At 39.4% G+C, this 20,258-nt stretch overlaps 1 protein-coding gene across 1 annotated transcript in view; it reads right to left on the bottom strand.

The window, feature by feature from the left end:
- The window catches only part of LOC132781683 (rho GTPase-activating protein 35), a 128,301-nt gene that overhangs the window by 106,694 nt on the left and 1,349 nt on the right, over nucleotides 1-20,258 (bottom strand). The gene's annotated exons all lie outside the window — the stretch shown is intronic.

Genomic DNA, 20,258 nt, shown 5'->3' with positions numbered 1-20,258 from the left:
GTTATGATGTTATTAGTTTATTTGTGTATGCATTTTCTGTTGTTAGCCGGCCTGAGTCCATCTGCGGAGGTTGAGAAGACCAGGATATAAAAGTTCTAAATAATAATAATAATAATAATAATAATCGTAGGTGAACTATAAATCCCAGCAACTACAACTCCCAAATATCAAGGTCAATGCCCACCAAACTCTTCCAATATTTTCTGTTGGTCATGGGAGTTCGGTGTTCCAAGATTGGTTCAATTCCATCGCTGGTGGAGTTCAGAATGTTCTTTGATTGTAGGTGAACTATAAATCCCAGCAACTACAACTCCCAAATGACAAAATCAATGCCCCTCCCAGCCTTACCAGTATTCAAATTTGGACATATTGGGCATTTGTGCCAAATGGGAATGCAAATACATTAGGATGCATAACACTAGCAAAATTACAGGTATGATGCAGCAAAAACAATAATTTGATGGTTGGGGGTAATCACAACATGAGGAACTGTATCAAGGGGTCGCGGCATAAGGAAGGTTGAGAAACACTGATCTAACAGCTCAGATGGTGGAAGATTTGAGGAGGAGTCAAGCAGCAGGGATTTTTTCCCCAGCTGGGGACGGGGATGACCGATGGAGCAAAAGAGCATCTCAGGGCATCACAGGCTGGCTTCCTCACCTTCAATAGGCAAATATTTTGGTAGGTTTTTTGGAACGAAAAGGAATTACTGATGAAAAGAATTCTGGAGTTATAACCAGGAAACTTACAGCTGGAACCTAGCCTCCAAAATGACAGCTGTAAATTTAGCCGATGAGCCGAAGAGAAGGGAGGCAAACCACGAGGGAACGTTACCTGCACATGCCCCAGTGAAAATGAATAGGTGCTCTACAAGCGCATCGCTCTTGCTTTCCTTTAATTTCACAGAAACTTGCAATCAAGATGTTCCCAGCGGACTGTGCCCTCAATCTGCTAACAGCTCACCTAACAAGAAGTTGACATTTTCCAGCAGTCAAGAATTCATCTGACATCTTCCATCAGCAGGGTCAGTATGAAATTTAGGGCAAAAAAAAAACCCACTCTAAAATCTATTAAAGAGTCTATCTTTTAAAAATAGCACCACTTCTAATTCAGAACCATTTGACAATGTTCACTTCACTTGGGCTTTTCGTAAATCAGCAAAAGACCAAGAGGATGAATTTCTAGATTTATAAAGTCAATAGTTGGGTTGCTGTGAGTTTTCCGGCTTGGCCATGTTCCAGAAGCATTCACTTCTGACGTTTCACCCACACCTATCTCTCAGATCCCCATATGGATAAAAACATAAAATCATCCTGCGTCCCCTGGGCAACGTCCTTGCAGACGGCCAGTTCTCTCACACCAGAAGCGACTTGCAGTTTTTCAAGTTGATCCTGTCATGACAAAAAAAACCCACATTTATGGCAGGTATCTTCAGAGGTTGTGAAGTATATTGGAAACTAAGAAGGGGGGTTATATATCTGTGGGATGATGTCCAGGGTGGGAGAAAGAACTCTTGTCTGTTGGAGGCCAGTGTGAATGGTGCAATTAATCACTTTGATTAGCATTGCAAAGTCTTAGAATCATAGAATCAAAGAGTTGGAAGAGACCTCATGGGCCATCCAGTCCAACCCCATTCTGCCAAGAAGCAGGAATATTGCATTCAAATCACCCCTGACAGATGGCCATCCAGCCTCTGTTTAAAAGCTTCCAAAGAAGGAACTTCCACCACACTCCGGGGCAGAGAGTTCCACTGCTGAACGGCTCTCACAGTCAGGAAGTTCTTCCTCATGTTCAGATGGAATCTCCTTCAAGGCCTGGTAGCTTCAAGGCCTGGCTGATTCCTGCCTGGGGGGAATCCTTTGTTTGGAGGTGTCAGCTGGCCCTGATTGTTTCTTGTCTGGAATTCCCCTGTTTTCAGAGTGTTGTTCTTTATTTACTGCCATCATTTTAGAATTTTTAAAATCCTGGTAGCCAGATTTTGTTTGTTTTCATGTTTTTCTCCTTTCTGTTGAAATTGTCCACATGCCTGTGGATTTCAATGGCTTCTCTGTGTAGTTGGACATGATGGTTGTTAAAAGTGGTCCAGCATTTCTGTTATGCTGTGTCCATGATGGTTCATCAAGTGCTCTGCTATGGCTGACTTCTCTGGTTGAGTTAGTCAGAAATGCTTTTCATGTTTCTTGATTCGTGTTTGGGCAATGCTGTGTTTTGTGAGAAGTCAGCCATAACAACCATCATGTCAGACTACACAGAGAAGCCATTGAAATCCACAAGCATGTGGATAATTTCAACAGAAAGGAGAAAACCATGAAAATGAATAAAATATGGCTACTAGGATTTTTAAAACTCTACAATTAGGACAGTAAATAAAGAACAACACTTTGTTTCATGTCTGGAATTCCCCTGTTTTCCATCAGGGCCGCCTAACACATCCCAACAAAGGACTCCCCCAGGCAGGAATCAGCCAAGCCTTGAAGCTGCATGGCTTTGCAATGATAACCATTCACCTTTGCCTCCAACAAACAAGAGTTCCTTCTCCCACCCTGGACTTTCCACAGATATATAAACATCCCTTGCTTAGTTTCCAATACACTTCACAGCCTCTGATGATGCCTGACATAGATGTGGGCGAAACGTCAGGAGACAATGCTTCTGGAACATAACCACACAGCCCGGAAAAGTCACAGAAACTAAGTGTTTCTGGCCATAAAAGCCTTCGACAACACAACGTCAATAGTATTTCTCTTTGGATTCACAAATGAGTACAGGGTGTTCAAAAACACTAAGACAAACTCCAATTCAATTTCAAATAAGTGAGAATTGTCGGTTATTTGCTGCCAATTCCCACCAATTTGGAAGCATCTTTGGCTGAAAAAAAAGAAAAGAACAAAAACAGAATGTGGGGCTAAGATTCTGCACTGCACAAGACTGGGAACAGAGGGTTTCTAGGCTAGGAAAGTTCCTCTTCTGCCAGCCCATACGCTCATCTGTATGAAATGCTATGGATTCACCAGAGGCAATTCCTGGTTGCCGATGACATGGTGGTTAGTGTAAAAATAAAAGACTTGTCTAACTTAACCAACTTCTGTCGTAATTCTACAAGGCCTTTATTCTTCTCCCTAACATCCAAATTATACCTCTCTGACAGAAGAAAACCAACTACCAAAAGGAAATATTTTTCTCTCTGGATGTGATAACTCTGCTTCATATGAAATATTAGCCTTCATGAGGTACGGATACAACCAGCTCTACACTTAGATCACTTGGGCAAAATCCTCTTTGCCTTGAAGCACAAGACAGCCCAGTCTTGGGTCAGGCAAAAATTATTAGGCTGGCTCTGGTTCAGGAAGAAAGACTCCTATTGCTGCGTTGGAGACAAGCGTGACGGCCAGTTCCTGTCTCCCACTGACAGGAGCCGAGCCCACACACATTATTTCACTGAGCATCTTTCAGATGGAGAAACACAGACCTCAGAGGAAAGAGGCAGCCGGGAATATCCTCCATCCAAAAGAGGACTACTCATAGTATGCTCCAGAGAAATGCTCCCCGCCAGAAACAGAAAACAAATGCCCATGGATTAGATGCAACTGTATTAAACACAGGACAAGCGAAAGAGTGGGAAAATCATTCAGCAGCTTTCTAAGTAATAGAAGGACCTAATAAACTGGTGATTTGAAAAAAAGACTAATATTGCCATCTTTCTGAGGGGTACAGTGCTGTATGCTAGATACACAGGGTTGTTGTGCAAGTTAAGTTTTACCAGGAATTCACAAACACCTGGCATCACAGGAAAGTAATAATAATAATAATAATAATAATAATCTTTATTTCTACCCTGCCACCATCTCCCCTATGGGGACTCGGAGCAGCTTACATGGAGTCAAGCCCGGACAACATAATACAGCAATAAAATCAAAGCATATACATCAGACAACAACAACATTATCAAAATGACATTAAAATAATAATAATAAAATAAAAATAAAATAAAATACCAATAGACATAATCACGATAAAGTTGACAATGGGCGGGCCACATATTCCAAATAAAAAACAATTAACAGACTATAATGAGATAAAACAGGAACAGGGAGTCTAAATGGAACTAATAAAACACAGAGAGATGTGGGGCAGAACATCCTATTTGGAGGGCACAAACTCCGTTAGCCAAAAATGTTGAGGGGGTATAAAAAATCATGCTGCGCACCTACTTGCCAAAGGCGCAGCAGAAGAGCCAGGTTTTGAGGTTCTTTTTAAATGTTTCCAGTAAAGGGGCTTTCCTGATCTCTCCAGGTAGAGTTCCAAAGTCTGGGGGCCACAGAAGAGAAGGCTCTCTCCCTTGTACTTACAAGACGAGCCTGTGATAATGACAAGGGCGAAAGGAGAGCCTCCCCTGAGGAATGTAGGGCCCGGGTTGGTACATGGAGCGAGATACGGTCACGAAGGTAGACTGGTCCCAAACCATTTAGGGCTTTATAGGTGATAACCTGTACCTTAAATTGGAACTGGAAAATAAATGACAGCCAGTGGAGCTTCCTGTAGGTTGCTCCAGTTATTAATCTGGCTGCCAAACGTTGGACAAGTTGCAGTTTCCGGGCCGTCTTCAAGGGCAGCCCCACGTAGAGAGCATTACAGTAATCCAGTCTAGAGGTAATTAAGGCATGGACCACCATGGTCAAGTCAGACTTCACGAGGTATGGTTGCAGCTGGCGCACAAGTTTTAATTGTGCGAAGGCCCTCCCAGCCACCGCCGACACTGCGCATCAAGCATCAGCGCTGAATCCAGGAGGACCCCCAAGCTTATACATTGTTTGTTTTACAGCAGATACATATTATTCAATACAACCTACCATACTTTAACTTTTGGCATCTAGTGTTATTTTTCTGCTTATACATATTATCTATTAGGCCTGGGCAATGCATGGTTCTAGATGGTTCTAAAGTACTTACAAAACTAAAGTTCTGGTGGTTAAAAATTCAAAACTCTAACTAAGCTCTCAAAATGTCATTATAAACAGCAGTTCCTAATTGGTTTTGTCATAAAAATTGCCAATAATAAAATAATAATTAAATTTTGAAAGTTTTGTTAGAGTTCTGAAATTTTCACCACCAGAACTTTAGTTTTGTAAGTACTTTAGATCCATTTAGAACCATGGATTGCCCAGGCCTATTATCTATCTCTCACTGCTGTGCTCCCCTCACCCCTTCCCAAGCCACGGCCTTTACATATCATCTGTTCAAAATTTCAATTCTTCTTGTAGATGAAACTTTCCTTCTTTATTTTTTAATCCTTTTTCAATAAATTTTCATCATACATCATCAAAATCACTTTGTTTCCATATACCTCTTTTAACTTTTAATATACATGTCAGCTTATCATTTATTGCCAATTTCCATACTTCCTTATACCACTCCTCTATTTGTATTTTTTTTTCTCTTTTCCAGTTCCTTGCTATAAGCAGTCTTGCTATTGCTAATAAATTCGTTATCGCATCTTTATCCTCTTTCTTCAATTATTTGTTATTATATAATGATAATAAAGCTAAAGGAGCCCCCAGTGGCGCAGTGGGTTAAAGCACTGAGCTGATGAGCTTGTTGATCGAAAGGTCACAGGTTCGATTCCGGGGAGCGGCATGAGCTTCCACTGTCAGCCCTAGCTTCTGCCAACCTAGCAGTTCGAAAACATGCAAATGTGAGTAGATCAATAGGTACCACTCCGGTGGGAAGGTAACTGCGCTCCATGCAGTCATGCCGGCCACATGACCTTGGAGGTGTCTACGGACAACACTGGCTCTTCGGCTTATTAATGGAGATGAGCACCACACCCCAGAGTCAGACATGACTGGACTTAATGTCAGGGGACAACCTTTACCTTTACCTTAGGAGTTCTTTCTATTTTAATGTTCATTATATCATCTATTTCTCTAAATACTTTCCCCCCAAAACTATTTACATATTTACATTGCCACCACATATGTATATATGTTCCTGATTCTTGACATCCTCTCCAGCAATTTTTGAATAGTTTTTATTTATAATTGCTATTCTTAATCTAATAGCACAAATTTAGATCTCATCTATATTGACGTGCCTGCCATATTTTGTCCTGCAAAGAAAACATTTAGAAAAGCAATTGCTGCGACAAACAGAATAATAAAGAGCATTTACTACTGTCAGGTATTGTAGGCACTAGGCAGGAAATTTAGGTTTCTCTTCTTCTATGAAAAGTAATAACACATGGCATCACTTAAACATCAACAGCTTGCCCAGTTTTGTCACAACTTAATCGGACCTAATAAAGATTATTCTGGACAGCTGCTTGGCTTTTTTTGTGTTATTCATTGATAATAGTATATAATAAACAAATGAAATAATAATTCAGTTTTGTTTAAAAGTCTCATTAACTTCAGGAAAGGTACTCCAAATACAATGTGTGCCCTATCCTTCTTTATTTCATTTTCAGAAGTATATAGCAGTCCTAGAGATAAATGATAATCCTCCTGTTGTAAGATTACTGCATTTCCTAAAAAATCTGTGCTATTCAAACAACACTTTCAAACAAAATCAAATTTGTGTATCCATGGATACAAAATGGTTGACTATACACATACATACAACCCAGAGCACAGTCTTTTAACAATCTCTGTATGCTGATAACAATTTTTGGAAAAGTTACATTTTTGTACTGCAACTCCCAAAATTGCCCAGACAGAGTAGTTTTTCACCATGAAATTCTGGTGGTTATTGTCCAAAAAATAAAAAAAAGTAACTATTCCACGGTTTGAGTGAAACATGAATGAGGCATGTGCTCATGAGCTCTCCTCCCTCATGCATACTAATCTCCACACACAGGCATTTTAATGCAAGGCATGACTCGCCTGGCTCAGAGGGACAGCTATGGTTCCCACTAATCAGGGAAAGAGGAGAAGGGAAATCAGGATAGATGAGAGAAGAGGAGGCAACAAGCAGGAGGCTTTTCACATAGCTTGGTCTTGCGTCTGAAACAAGCTATTATTTTAAATGCTTAGTCAACAATATAACCCTAACCGGGCTTGGGAAAATCCTATCTACCATGATTAAAAACATTACAATGAGCATTGTCAGAAGTCTTGCTTAGCCTGGTAACTGATACGCATGAAGGTATTTGTCTATTACAATAACCACTGCACTTGTGTCATTTATGTTTCATGTGCAGTGGTTCCTAACCTTTTTTTGACCAGAGACCACTTTGATCAGGGACCACTCTCCAAAACATTAGTACCAAACGGGTTACGAATCAGTTTTTGGTCAACTTTAGATTTGGTTTGGTTATTTGGGGTGATGATTCAGAAAACTGCATTAGATAGACCACATCAGCTCTAGTTTCTGATACAGAACATATGCCATCAAGTAGACATCTGCCCTTGCGCTATGCTACTCTGCTGCTGAGTATGCATGCCCAGTGTGGAACACATCTCACCACGCTAAAACAGTGGATGTGTCTCTTAATGAGACATGTCGCATTATCACGGGGTGTCTGCGCCCTACACCACTGGAGAAATTACACTGCTTAGCCGGTATTGCACCACCTGACATCCGCCGGGAAGTAGCAGTCAATAGTGAAAGGACCAAGGCAGAGACATCTCCAGCTCATCCACTGTTTGGGTATCAGCCAGCAGGTCAACGACTTAAATCAAGAAATAGTTCTCTAAGATCTACAGATACACTCGCTGGAACACCTCAGCAAGCAAGAGTCCAAAAGTGGCAGGACCTCAATCAATGGCTGATACCAAATGAGAGACTCCCCCCTGGGCACACAGAAAACTGGGCGACTTGGAAGGCGTTGAATAGACTGCGCTCTGGCACCATGAGATGCATAGCCAATCTTAAGAAATGGGGCCACAAAGTGGAATCCACGACATGCAGACATATGTTCTGTATCAGAAACTAGAGTTGATATGGTCTATCTAATGCAATTTTCTGAATCATCACCCCAAATAACCAAACCAAATCTAAAGTTGACCAAAAACTGATTCGTAATCCTTTTGGTACTAATGTTTTGGAGAGTGGAGAAGAGGAAACCACAGACCACCTGCTGCAATGCAACCTGAGCCCTGCCACATGCACAATGGAGGACCTTCTTATAATAACACCAGAGGCACTCCAAGTGGCCAGCTACTGGTCAAAGGACATTTAATCAACTACCAAGCTTGCAAACTTTGTGTTTTGTTTGTTTGTTTAAAAATGCAGTACAACAGTTTGGTCTGCTCCTGACACGATAAATAAATAAATCAAGTAGTCACCATTTGCTCGCCCATAGAAAACCATATTTAATAATCTCGAGGTGCTGTGGTCTATTCAATGCAATTTTCTGAATCTGCACCCCAAATAAACCCAGGAACAGACCTAAAAACGAAGACACCAAGGTTCCCCCACTTCCAGGCACCACATCGAACTGCTTCGTTCAGGGGGAGGGAAGGAGGAGAAGTCAGGAACCTTGTTGTCGCACCTTTCGTGGGTAATCAGCATCTTCCCTCTCAACTTCCCCACTATAAGAGGGTTTCGTAAAACCAGTTACTCTCATTACAACGGTGTAGTAACAGTGAGGTTGCAGACCATATTTCAGTTCTTGCGGACCACTGGTGCTGCATGGACCACAGGTTGGGAACCACTGCTTTAAAATATTTGGTGGCATATTTCCAATTCCAAACTATACATTAATAATAATAATAATAATAATAATAATAATAATACTTTATTTATACCCCACTCCATCTCCCCAGGGGTTCTCACTGTAGCTTACATGAGGCCACACCCATCAGTACCTTTCCTTTTCCTGAAATTGAATTCCTTAGATTGGCAGCATGGGGGCTTGCCTAATATCTCTGGGGAGTGAATTCCAGAGCTGGGGGGCCACCACAGAGAAGGCCCTCTCTCTTCTCCCCACAAGTCGCACCTGCAATGCAGGCGGGAGCGAGAGAACGGCCTCTCCGGAAGATCGAAGAGGCCATGTGGGTTCATAGACGAAAATGCGGTCGCGCAGGTAGGTGGGTCTAAAGCAGTGGTTCTCAACCTTCCTAATGCCGTGACCCCTTAATACAGTTCCTTATGTTGTGGTGACCCCCAACCATAACATTACTTTCATTGCTACTTCACAACTATAATTTTGCTCCTGTTATGAATTATCTTGTAAATATCCGATATGCAGGATGTATTTTCATTCATTTGGCATGAATACTCGATACGCCCAAATTTAGATACTGGTGGGGTTGAGGGGAGGATTTGGGAGTTGTAGTTGCTGGGATTTATAGTTCACCTACAATATCAAAGAGCATTCCAAACTCCAACAATGATGAAATTGAACCAAACTTGGGTCACAGAGCTCCCATGACCAACAGAAAATAATAGAAGGGTTTGGTGGGCATTGACCTTGGGTTTTGGAGTTGTACTTTACCTAAATCCAGAGAGCACTGATGTATCTGGACCAAACTTGGCATGAATACTCAATATGCCTAAATGTGGACACTGGTGCAGTTTGGGGAGGATAGACCTTGACATTTGGGAGTTGTAGTGGCTGGGATTTATAGTTCACCTATAATCAAAGAGCATTCTGAACTCCACCAATGATAGAATTGGGCCAAACTTCCCACACGGAACGCCCATGACCAACAGAAAATACTGTGTTTTCTAATTGTCTTTGACGACCCCTCTGACACCCCCTCGCGACCCCCCCAGGGGTCCCGATCACTAGGTTGAGTAACACTGGTCTAAAGCTATGCTCAATACTAAACAAGTTGTATTATCTCTGATCTATAAATCAGAATTATAAATCATAAACCAAATTTTAAGTTCAGCGAAGTTTGGAGTTGTACCGAACTCCAAAAAGTGATGCTAAGGAAAAGGACGTAACTTCTTAATGACTTAATGACACAAGAAGAAATCTTTATGAGTTTATTTTTTAGCTGCAATAACTATGTTATGTGAAAATAAGGAGGCAAGTGGCAACCAAGAGGTTTCTTGATAAGTATATGGGAAAGGAATTCAATTCCAGGAAAAGGAAAGCTGGGGAGACTCAAAAAACAGGATATTTTAGGTGACAACATTAAAATGGCTCAGGAAGATACAATACTGAAAATACCACAGCATCCTCAAAGAGGATTTCGGAGCATGGGGGAAATCTCTCTGCTATAATAAATTTGCAAGTAGCCAGTTATAGAGTTTAAAATAATAAACCAACAGGGCTAAAACCACTTACAGACAAGTGTCAATTTACTCCTGAAACACAGCAATTCCAAGTATTCATTCAATAGCTATTTGAGAGGAAGATCAAAATGGCTACGTGAGAAACATTTGGCACTGTAGGCATTTTTAAACATGCTTAAGCTGCGGCCCTAAAAATGCTTATTGCTAACATAAGGAAACTGCACTTCCTTCCAAGGAGACACATTAAGAATAGAAGTACCAGGAAGAAAAGCAAAGTAATGTCTGGATTGCTTTACAGAGAGAAATTCCACATGTTTTTATAGGAATCACAGGTGCTTTCCATACTTTGTATGAGCCAAACATGACTGAAAAATGTTGTCTCATTGCCTCAGAATACCTTTTGTGAGACAAATACACAACTTACCAAACTTTCCAATGTTGAATTCTAAGTTACTTTTGCAAAGATTACTTGAAACCATACCTCATTACTTACTGCCTAGGTTCAAGCACACTCTCCACATCCCATTTTATCTGTCAAAGACAGGACAATACAGAAAAGTGCTGCATCTTTGCCTGTAGGTGTGTGCTGCCAAGAATCTAAGCAACAAGCATACACAACTACCCAAGAAAATGTGACCTTTGGGATTTCTTGAAACTGTCAGTACAGTAAGACACCATTTTCTTTGGCGATCCTCCTCTGACATCAGCTCTCAGGATCACCTGGGAAGGAATCCCACTGGAGCATTGCAGCGCACCCAAATACCTGGGAGTCACTCTGGACCGTGCTCTGACCTACAAGAAGAACTGCCTGAACATCAAACAAAAAGTGGGTGCCAGAAACAACATCATACGAAAGCTGACTGGCACAACCTGGGGATCACAACCAGACACAGTGAAGACATCTGCCCTTGCGCTATGCTACTCTGCTGCTAAGTATGCATGCCCAGTATAGAACACATCTCACCACACTAAAACAGTGGATGTGGCTCTTAATGAGACATGCCTCATTATCACGGGGTGTCTGTGCCCTACACCACTGGAGAAACTACACTGTCTAGCCGGTATTGCACCACCTGACATCTGCCGGGAAGTAGCAATCAATAGTGAAAGGACTAAGGCAGGGACATCTCCAGCCCATCCCTTGTTTGGGTATCAGCCAGCACGTCAACGACTTAAATCAAGAAATAGTTTTCTAAGATCTACAGAGACACTCGCTGGAACACCTCAGCAAGCGAGAGTCCAAAAGTGGCAGGCTCAAACCCAAAACCTCAATCAATGGCTGATACCAAATGAGAGACTCCCCCCTGGGCACACAGAAAACTGGGAGACTTGGAAGGCACTGAACAGACTGCCCTCTGGCACCACGAGATGCAGAGCCAACCTTAAGAAATGGGGCCACAAAGTGGAATCCTCGACATGCGAGTGTGGGGAAGAGCAAACCACTGACCACCTGCTGCAATGCAACCTGAGCCCAGCTACATGCACAAGGGAGGACCTTCTTGCAGCAACACCAGAGGCACTCCAAGTGGCCAGATACAGGTCAAAGGACATTTAATCAACTACCAAGCTTGCAAAATTTGTGTTTTGTCTGTTTGTTTTGTTAAAAATGTAATACAAATGTCTAGTTGCTCCTGACATGATAAATAAATAAATAAATCAGCACTCAGAATGGCACATGGGCACCTCCAAAGGCTTTTTTAAACTAGATACCCAACTTGGGATCACAAGGGAAAACCAGTTCTCAACAAGGCTATCTATTTCTTTCTGATTATATAAAATGTTCTCACAGAGAAGCACACACCAACTTTTTGCTCTCATAACATGAATAGTGGTACAAAGCCGGGTCCAAGGATTCAGTTCACAAGGGGCCAAAAAAGTTATTTGCTGCCACATCATGAAAATGGGCTGTTGGCAATATTCTCAGAGTTTGCTAAAGAAAGAACAACTTGATTTCTTCAAACCAGAATGACAGAACACTCAGATGCAGATGGATCTAAGACAGTGGTTCTCAACCTTCCTAACACCACGACCCCTTAATACAGGTCCTCATGTTGTGGTGACCCCCAACCATAACATTATTTTTGTTTCTACTTCACAACTGTAATTTTGCTACTGTTATGAATCGTAATGCAAATATCTGATATGCAGGATGCATTTTCATTCACTGGACCAAATTTGGCATTAATATCCAATATGCCCACATTTGAATACTGGGGAAGGGGAGGGGTTGATTTTTTTATTTGGGAGCTGTAGTTGCTAGGATTTATAGTTCACCTTCAATCAAAGAGCATTGTTTTAAAGAATATCGATCGAAGTATGTTTTATTATAATGTTTGATTTTATTGTTGCTGATGTTTTTATATTGTATATTGTAACTGTGTCCTTGGTGGCATTGAATTCTTGCCTTGTAAACTGCCTCGAGTTGCCGGAAGGCTGAGAGGGGCGGGTATAGAAATGTACCAAACAATAATAATAATAATTCTGAACTCCACCAAAGATGGAATTGAATCAAACTTGGCACACGGAACTCCCATAACCGACAAAAAATACTGGAACGGTTCGGTGGGAATAGATCTTGAGTTTTGGAGTTGTAGTTCACCTACATTCAAAGAGCAGTCTGGACTCAAACAACCTGGATCAAACTCTGCACAGATATTCAATATGCCCAAATGTGAACACTGGTGGAGTTTGGGGAAAATAGACATTGACATTTGAGAGTTGTAGCTGTTGGGATTTATAGTTCACTTACAATTAAAGAGCATTCTAAGCCCCACCAACAATAGAATTGGGCCAAACCTCCCACAAAGAACCCCCATGACCAACAGAAAACACTGGAGGGATTTGGGAGGAATTGACAGTGATTTAGGGGAGAGCACACCTGCTCTCCCCTCCTCCACTTAGTGCTTCTCAACCTTGGGTCCCCAGATGTTTTTGGCCTACAACTCCCAGAAATCCCAACCAGTTTACCAGCTGTTAGGATTTCTGGGAATTGTAGGCCAAAAACATCTGGGGACCCCAGGTTGAGAACCACTGACTTAGAGTCTCAAAAACAGTCCTCCCCTTATCTGAGAGGCCAGCCAATCACACCAGAGGAGACCTTTTGGTGGGAGGGTCCGCCCTCTGTTTCCAAAACGGAAGAGGACAGGCGGAGAGATCTTCCGCCTTCTCTGCCGAAGAGGTTCATAAGACCATCTGAACTATGTTTTCTGATGGTCTTTAGCAACCCATCTGAAACCCCCTCGAACCCCCCAGGGGTACCAACTCCTAGGTTGTGAAACACTGATTTAAGAAAACCTTTGAGGATCAAACGAATTTCCTACTGACAGCAATGGCAATTAATGTGATTGCTCTCTGGTTCCTTGCTAAGATTTCTCCAAAACATCCTCCGCAATTAGAACCTTATGACTTCCCCAACGATGAAAGTTTTGTGCTGCACCATAAAGGAGTGTTTTTGTTTGGTGGCTGACCCAAAACATAGCCAGAGTTGGGCAGGATTATAGGTATGTGTAATTTCTAAATTTAAAGCAGTGCACTAGGTAGTCATTTTGAACTCCAAATAACTCCCTCTGCAAATGAACCATGATGGTCAGGTTCTGTTGGTGCCAAGATCAAAGGTGCACATCCAGTTTATGTTTCTCTGCCCAAGATTAAGAAGATATATGCAATTAGATTTAGGGAGCTGTGTCAGTAATTAGAACTAAATTTTGTTTTACCTGAGCCCTTGAATTTAATTTCAAGAATGTAGGTGAGGAGAACTTTAAAATATGCTCAACAGAGCATATATTCAACTAGTTGTATAATACCAACATGCCCAACATCCAATTTCACACTTTTTTATGAGAATTATGGGTTCAAAATGTGTGATTTGCCAGACTAGAATTCTCAAAAACAGGTGCATCCTTAAAACAAGGTGCTGACCTCTGGATGTACAGCTAAGGTACTTGAAATGTCATTAAAGGCTACAAAGAAGACACCACAGATTGCTGTTCACCTTCCAATGTATTTCAGAAGTGGCCAAAACAAGGGGAATGTTGAGCAATGCCTCAATACAGATCAATACTTGGGAATAAAGAAATAAACAAGAAATGCTATTTTAAGTATTGGAATAATTTGAGATTTGTGCATGGAAAAGTATATTTCTCAATCTTCCCAATGCCGCGACCTCTTAATACAGTTCCTCATGTTGTGGTGACTCCAACCATAAAATTATTTTCCTTTCTACTTCATTAGTGTAATTTTGCTACCGTTATGAAATGTAATGTAAATATCTGATATGCAGGATGTATTTTCATTCACTGGACCAAATTTGGCACAAATACCCAATACGCCCAAAGTTTAATACTGGTTGGGTTTGGGGGATTGTTTTTGTCATTTGGAAGTTGTCGTTGCTGGGATTTATAGTTCACCTACAATCAAAGAGCATTCTGAACAAAACTTGGCACACAGAACCCTACCACTGACTGACTAGCTGTCCCCCTGCCACACATTGCTGTGGCCCAGTCTGGTGATCTGGAAAATAAAGTAATGAGAAGATGTTGATTTCTAATATATGTAATTTCTTTTTGCAGCAATATTTCTTGCTGTTTCTTTGTCAGTATTGATGTGGAGAGTGTCTGGTTTGCCCACTCTGGAACATGCAACATATATTTGTCCTTCTTTAATGGTCCCTTTCAGATCTATGATACTATATCTGTGTGTGTGTGAATCATATCTATCTCTCTATATCTATCTATGGCTGGATGGCTCTTTATCAGGAGGAGTTTGATTATATTTTCTTGCCTGATGAAGGGAGTTGGATAAGTATTTTCTGTTGGTCATGGGGCTTCTGTGTGGGAAGTTTGCCCCAATTCTGTCGTTTGTGGGATTCAGAATGTTCTTTCATTGTAGGTGAACTGTGAATCCCAGTGACTACAACTCCCAAATGTCAAGGTCTATTTCCCCCAAATTTCATCTGTGTTCATATTTGGGCGTATTGAGTGTTTGTGCCAAGTTTGGTCCAGATCCATCATTGTTCGAGTCCACAGTGCTCTCTGGATGTAGGTGAACTACAACTCCCAAACTCAAGGTCCATGCTCACCAAACGCTTCTAGAATTTTCTGTTGGTCACGGGAGTTCTGTGTGCCAAGTTTGGTTAAATTCCATCATTGATGGAGTTCAGAATGCTCTTTGATTGTAGGTGAACTGTGAATCCCAGTGATGACAACTCCCAAATGTCAAGGTCTATTTCCCCCAAACTCCACCAGTGTTCACATTTGGGCACATTGAGTATCCATGCCACGTTTGATCCAGATCTGTCACTGTTTGAATCCACAGTGCTCTCTGGATGTAGGTGAACTACAACTCCCAAACACTTCTAGTTTTTTCTGTTGGTCATGGGAGTTCTGTGTGCCAAGTTTGGTTCAATTCCATCGTTGATGGAGTTCAGAATGCTCTTTGATTGTAGGTGAACTATAAATCCCAGCAACTACAACTCCCAAACTACAAAGTCATAATTTTTTGAGTGATGGTCACTCCTTGTGTTGTGAGATGTTTTGTTGTCAAATTTGGTGTGATTTCGTTCATTGGTTCTTTTGCTTTTAAGGTACTCATTATGCACAGAGCATTGATAGATAGATAGATAGATAGATAGATAGATAGATAGATAGATAGATAGGATGGCAAGGAGATCTTGAAGTGATATGGTTCTAATAAAAATATACCCCCAAAAGAATTAAATATTCATAATTTTACCTAACTAGCCATATTTAGTATTTAGGGAGCAACAATGCACTCACAAAGAGAAGACAAAAGTGCTCTCAATTCTCTATTATGTCATACAAAGTATGATGGAATGCGCACACAAACTGAAAACAAGGGCCATAAGCGTTATTCCCAAGACCACAGGGGAGCATAAAGCAAAGACTCGGCTTCCTCCACTTATGGCATGACATCAGCACCAATGCGAGTGCCTGCAAAAGCGGGAGGAAAAGGTTCCCCACTCCTTTAGAAAACTGAGCTGAGGAAAGCAAGCGACAACAGATGGCTATTTGCTCCCAGCCCAGTCGCATCCACCATGCTTCTGGGAGAGAGGACCAACAAAGGAGGGAAAATAGAAGAAGCGTTATTGACAGGCCTTGTCCACCATCAACCCAGGGATGGGAGAGCTAGCAAGCATGGCTCTATTCATCTGCCTTCCGGGGTTATTCCTCCCCAGCTCCAGCCTTCATCCATCCCTTCACCCCAAGCAACAAGCCTCTGTTTGTTTGCAGGCAATACTATGAAGTTATATTGGAACTGTTGGTTGAGTGATGACTAATCTTCCCACCCAAGGATCGCTATATGCTCCTACCCAAACCCCTACCCATCATGTCAAGCCCAGGCATGTTCTGTCCACCCAATTTCCACTCCTCTCAGAAGGGGGTCTCCTGAACAGACAACTGCCCAAACCCCATAAATACCCACCCACCCCTTTCCAGCGACATCTTAAATGGTTGACCAGTCCATGCAGGGGAAGGGAGGGGAGAACATTTGCCTTCCAGCCACCCCTCAAAGAGTCCCAATCTTAAGGAAAAGGCAGGATGTAAATAGATATTATGAAGCAGCACTCAACAGATTGTGTCCCGTAATGCACACACCCCTTCTCACCCCCACTTCCTCTTCATATCTCACCATAGAGGGGATGCAGAGAAAAGAGAGATAGTGTGTGTGTATATATGTGGGTGTGGGGGTGTATATATACATAGACCAGACAAAGTAGATATGTATGTATATATAGATAGAGTAGATATGTGTGTGTATGTATGAATGTGTCTGTGTATATATATAGTATATTTAGAGATATATATCCATGTATATAGACAGTAAATTTAGTATGAGTTGTGTGTGTATAAATATATAGGTTTAATAGATATATGTGTATATATATTTATATATTGTACATGTATTTAATGTGTGTGTATATATATATATAGTAAATGTAGTAGATATATATGCATGCGTATATATAGTAAATTTAGTAGAGATGTGTGTTTATATATATAGATTTCATACATATATGTGTGTATATATATATAGTTTACTGTGTATGTATTTATATAGATTTAGTAATAAGATGTACATATAGATAAAGTAGAGAGAGAGATGTATTTATATAGTAAATTTGGTATATATGTAGATTTAGTAGATGTGTGTGTGTATAGTAGATTGAGTAGAGAGATGTATACACACATATAGTTTATTTAGTAGATGTACCATGTCTGTACGTATATAGTAGACTGAGTAGAGGGATGTACAAATATAGTAGATTTAGTATAGCTATAGTGAATTTAGTAAAGGGGTGTGTGTGTGTGTGTGTGTGTATACATATAGCAGATTTAGTAGAGAGAAATGTGTATATAGAGAGAATAGATATCGATATATATAGTGGATTTAGTAGAGAGGTGTGTGTGTATATATATATATAGTAGAGAGAAGTATATATATAGTGGATTTAGTAGAGAGATGTGTGTATGTGGCAATATATATATATATATATATATATATATAAATTTAGTAGTGAGATGTATATATATATCGTAGATTTAGTAGAAGGGTGTATATCTAAATAGTAGGTTTAGTAGAGAGATGTATATATAGTAGATTTAAAAGATATGTGTGGTTGTATGCATAGTGGATTTAGTAGGGGTGTGTGGGGGGGTATATATATACATAGATTTAATAGCGAGTAGTATATCTATATAGTGGATTTAGTAGGAAGATGTATCTATATAGCAGATTTTGGAGATATATATGTGTGTGCATGTATATCTATATAGTAGATTTAGGAAAAGGATGTATATCTATATAATAGATTGAGTAGAGAGATTGTGTGTGTGGTAGATTTAGTAGAGAGAAATATATATATATATTAGATTGAGTGGACATCTATGTATGTGTATGATCTATGGAGTAGAAAGATATGTATATATGTGTATATTATACAGTAGATTGAGTAGACATCTATGTATGTATATGTAGTAGAATATATATATATATATATATATATATATAGCAAACCGAGTACATAGCTATGTATTTGTATGTAGGAGAAAGATATATATCTCCTCAATCTACTCTCCCTCTCTCTCTATATATATATGATTATATATATGACTTTATATATATAGTAGATTGAGTTCACATCTATGTATGTCTATGATCTATGTATGTGTAAGTAGTAGAAAGGTATGTATTGAATGTGTATGTGTGTGTGTGTGTGTGTGTGTGTGTGTGTGTGTGTATATATATATATATATATATATATATAAATGCTATCTATTTATGTGTATGTAGTAGAAAGATACACACATATATATATAGTAAACTGAGTACATATCTGTATGTAACAGAAAGATGTTTATCTACTCAACTTACTATATGTATATATGATATATGATATATATATATATATAGGAGTTTGAGTGGACATCTATGTATGTGTATGATCTATGTATGTGTATGTAGCAGAAAGATATATTATCTACTTAATCTACTATATATATATTTGAGTAGATATATATATATAGTAGATTGAGTGGACATCTATGTCTGTGTATGTATGTAGTAGACAGATATGGATATGTGTATATATGTGTGTGTGTATATTACAGTAGGTTCAGTAGCTATGTATGTGTATGTAGCAGAAATATATACATTTACTCAATATACTATATATATATAGTAGATTGAGTGGACATCTATGTCTGTGTATGTAGTAGATATATACACACACACACACACACACACACATATATACATATTACAGTAGATTGAGTAGCCATCTATGTATGTGTATGTAGCAGAAAAATATACCTCTACTCAATCTACTATATATATTGAATCTCTCTCTCTCTCTCATATATATACACATATAGAGTAGACATCTATGTATGTGTATGTAGTAGACAGATATGTGTGTGTGTGTGTGTGTATATATATATATATATATAACAGTAGATTGAGTAGCTGTGTATAACAAAGATATACATCTACTCAATCTACTCTCTGTCTGATTAAATGACATTTAATCACCTACCAAGTTTGCAAAATTTGTGGGTTTTTTATCTGTTTGTTTGTTTTGTTCTGTTAGAAATGTAATGCAATGTTCTGGTTGCGGATGACACGATAAATAAATAAATACTCTCTATCTCTCTCTATATATATTTTTTATTGAATCTCTCTCTCTCTCTCTCTCTCTCTATATATATATATATATGATTGATTCTCTCTCTCTCTATATATATATATATAGATTGAGTGGACATCTATGTATGTATATGATCTATGTATCTGTATGTAGTAGAAAGATATACATCTACTCAAATCTCTCTATATATTTGATTGAATCTCTCTCTCTCTCTCTATATATATATATATATAGATTGAGTGGACATCTATGTATGTATATAATCTATGTATGAGTATGTAGTAGAAAGATATACATCTACTCAATCTACTCTCTCTCTATATATATATTTGATTGAATCTCTCTCTCTATATATATATAGATTCAGTGGACATCTATGTATGTATATGATCTATGTATCTGTATGTAGTAGAAAGATATACATCTACTCAAATCTCTCTATATATTTGATTGAATCTCTCTCTATATATATATATAGATTGAGTGGACATCTATGTATGTATATAATCTATGTATGTGTATGTAGTAGAAAGATATACATCTACTCAATCTACTCTCTCTATATATATATATTTGATTGAATCTCTCTCTATATATATATATAGATTGAGTGGACATCTATGTATGTATATGATCTATGTATGTGTCTGTAGTAGAAAGATATACATCTACTCAATCTACTCTCTCTCTATATATATTTGATTGAATCTCTCTCTCTCTATATATATATATACACACATATCGATTGAGTGGACATCTATGTATGTGTATGTAGTAGACAGATATGTATATGTGTGTGTGTGTATATATATATATATTACAGTAGATTGAGTAGCTATGTATGTGTATGTAACAGAAAGATATACATCTACTCAATCTACTCTATATATATTTGATTGAATCTCTCTCTCTC

This window comes from Anolis sagrei, chromosome Y, assembly GCF_037176765.1.
Source record: "Anolis sagrei isolate rAnoSag1 chromosome Y, rAnoSag1.mat, whole genome shotgun sequence".
Lineage (NCBI taxonomy): Eukaryota > Metazoa > Chordata > Lepidosauria > Squamata > Dactyloidae > Anolis > Anolis sagrei.
The sequence above is the reverse complement of the archived record's forward strand: the minus strand, read 5'-3'. Positions and strand labels throughout refer to the sequence as shown.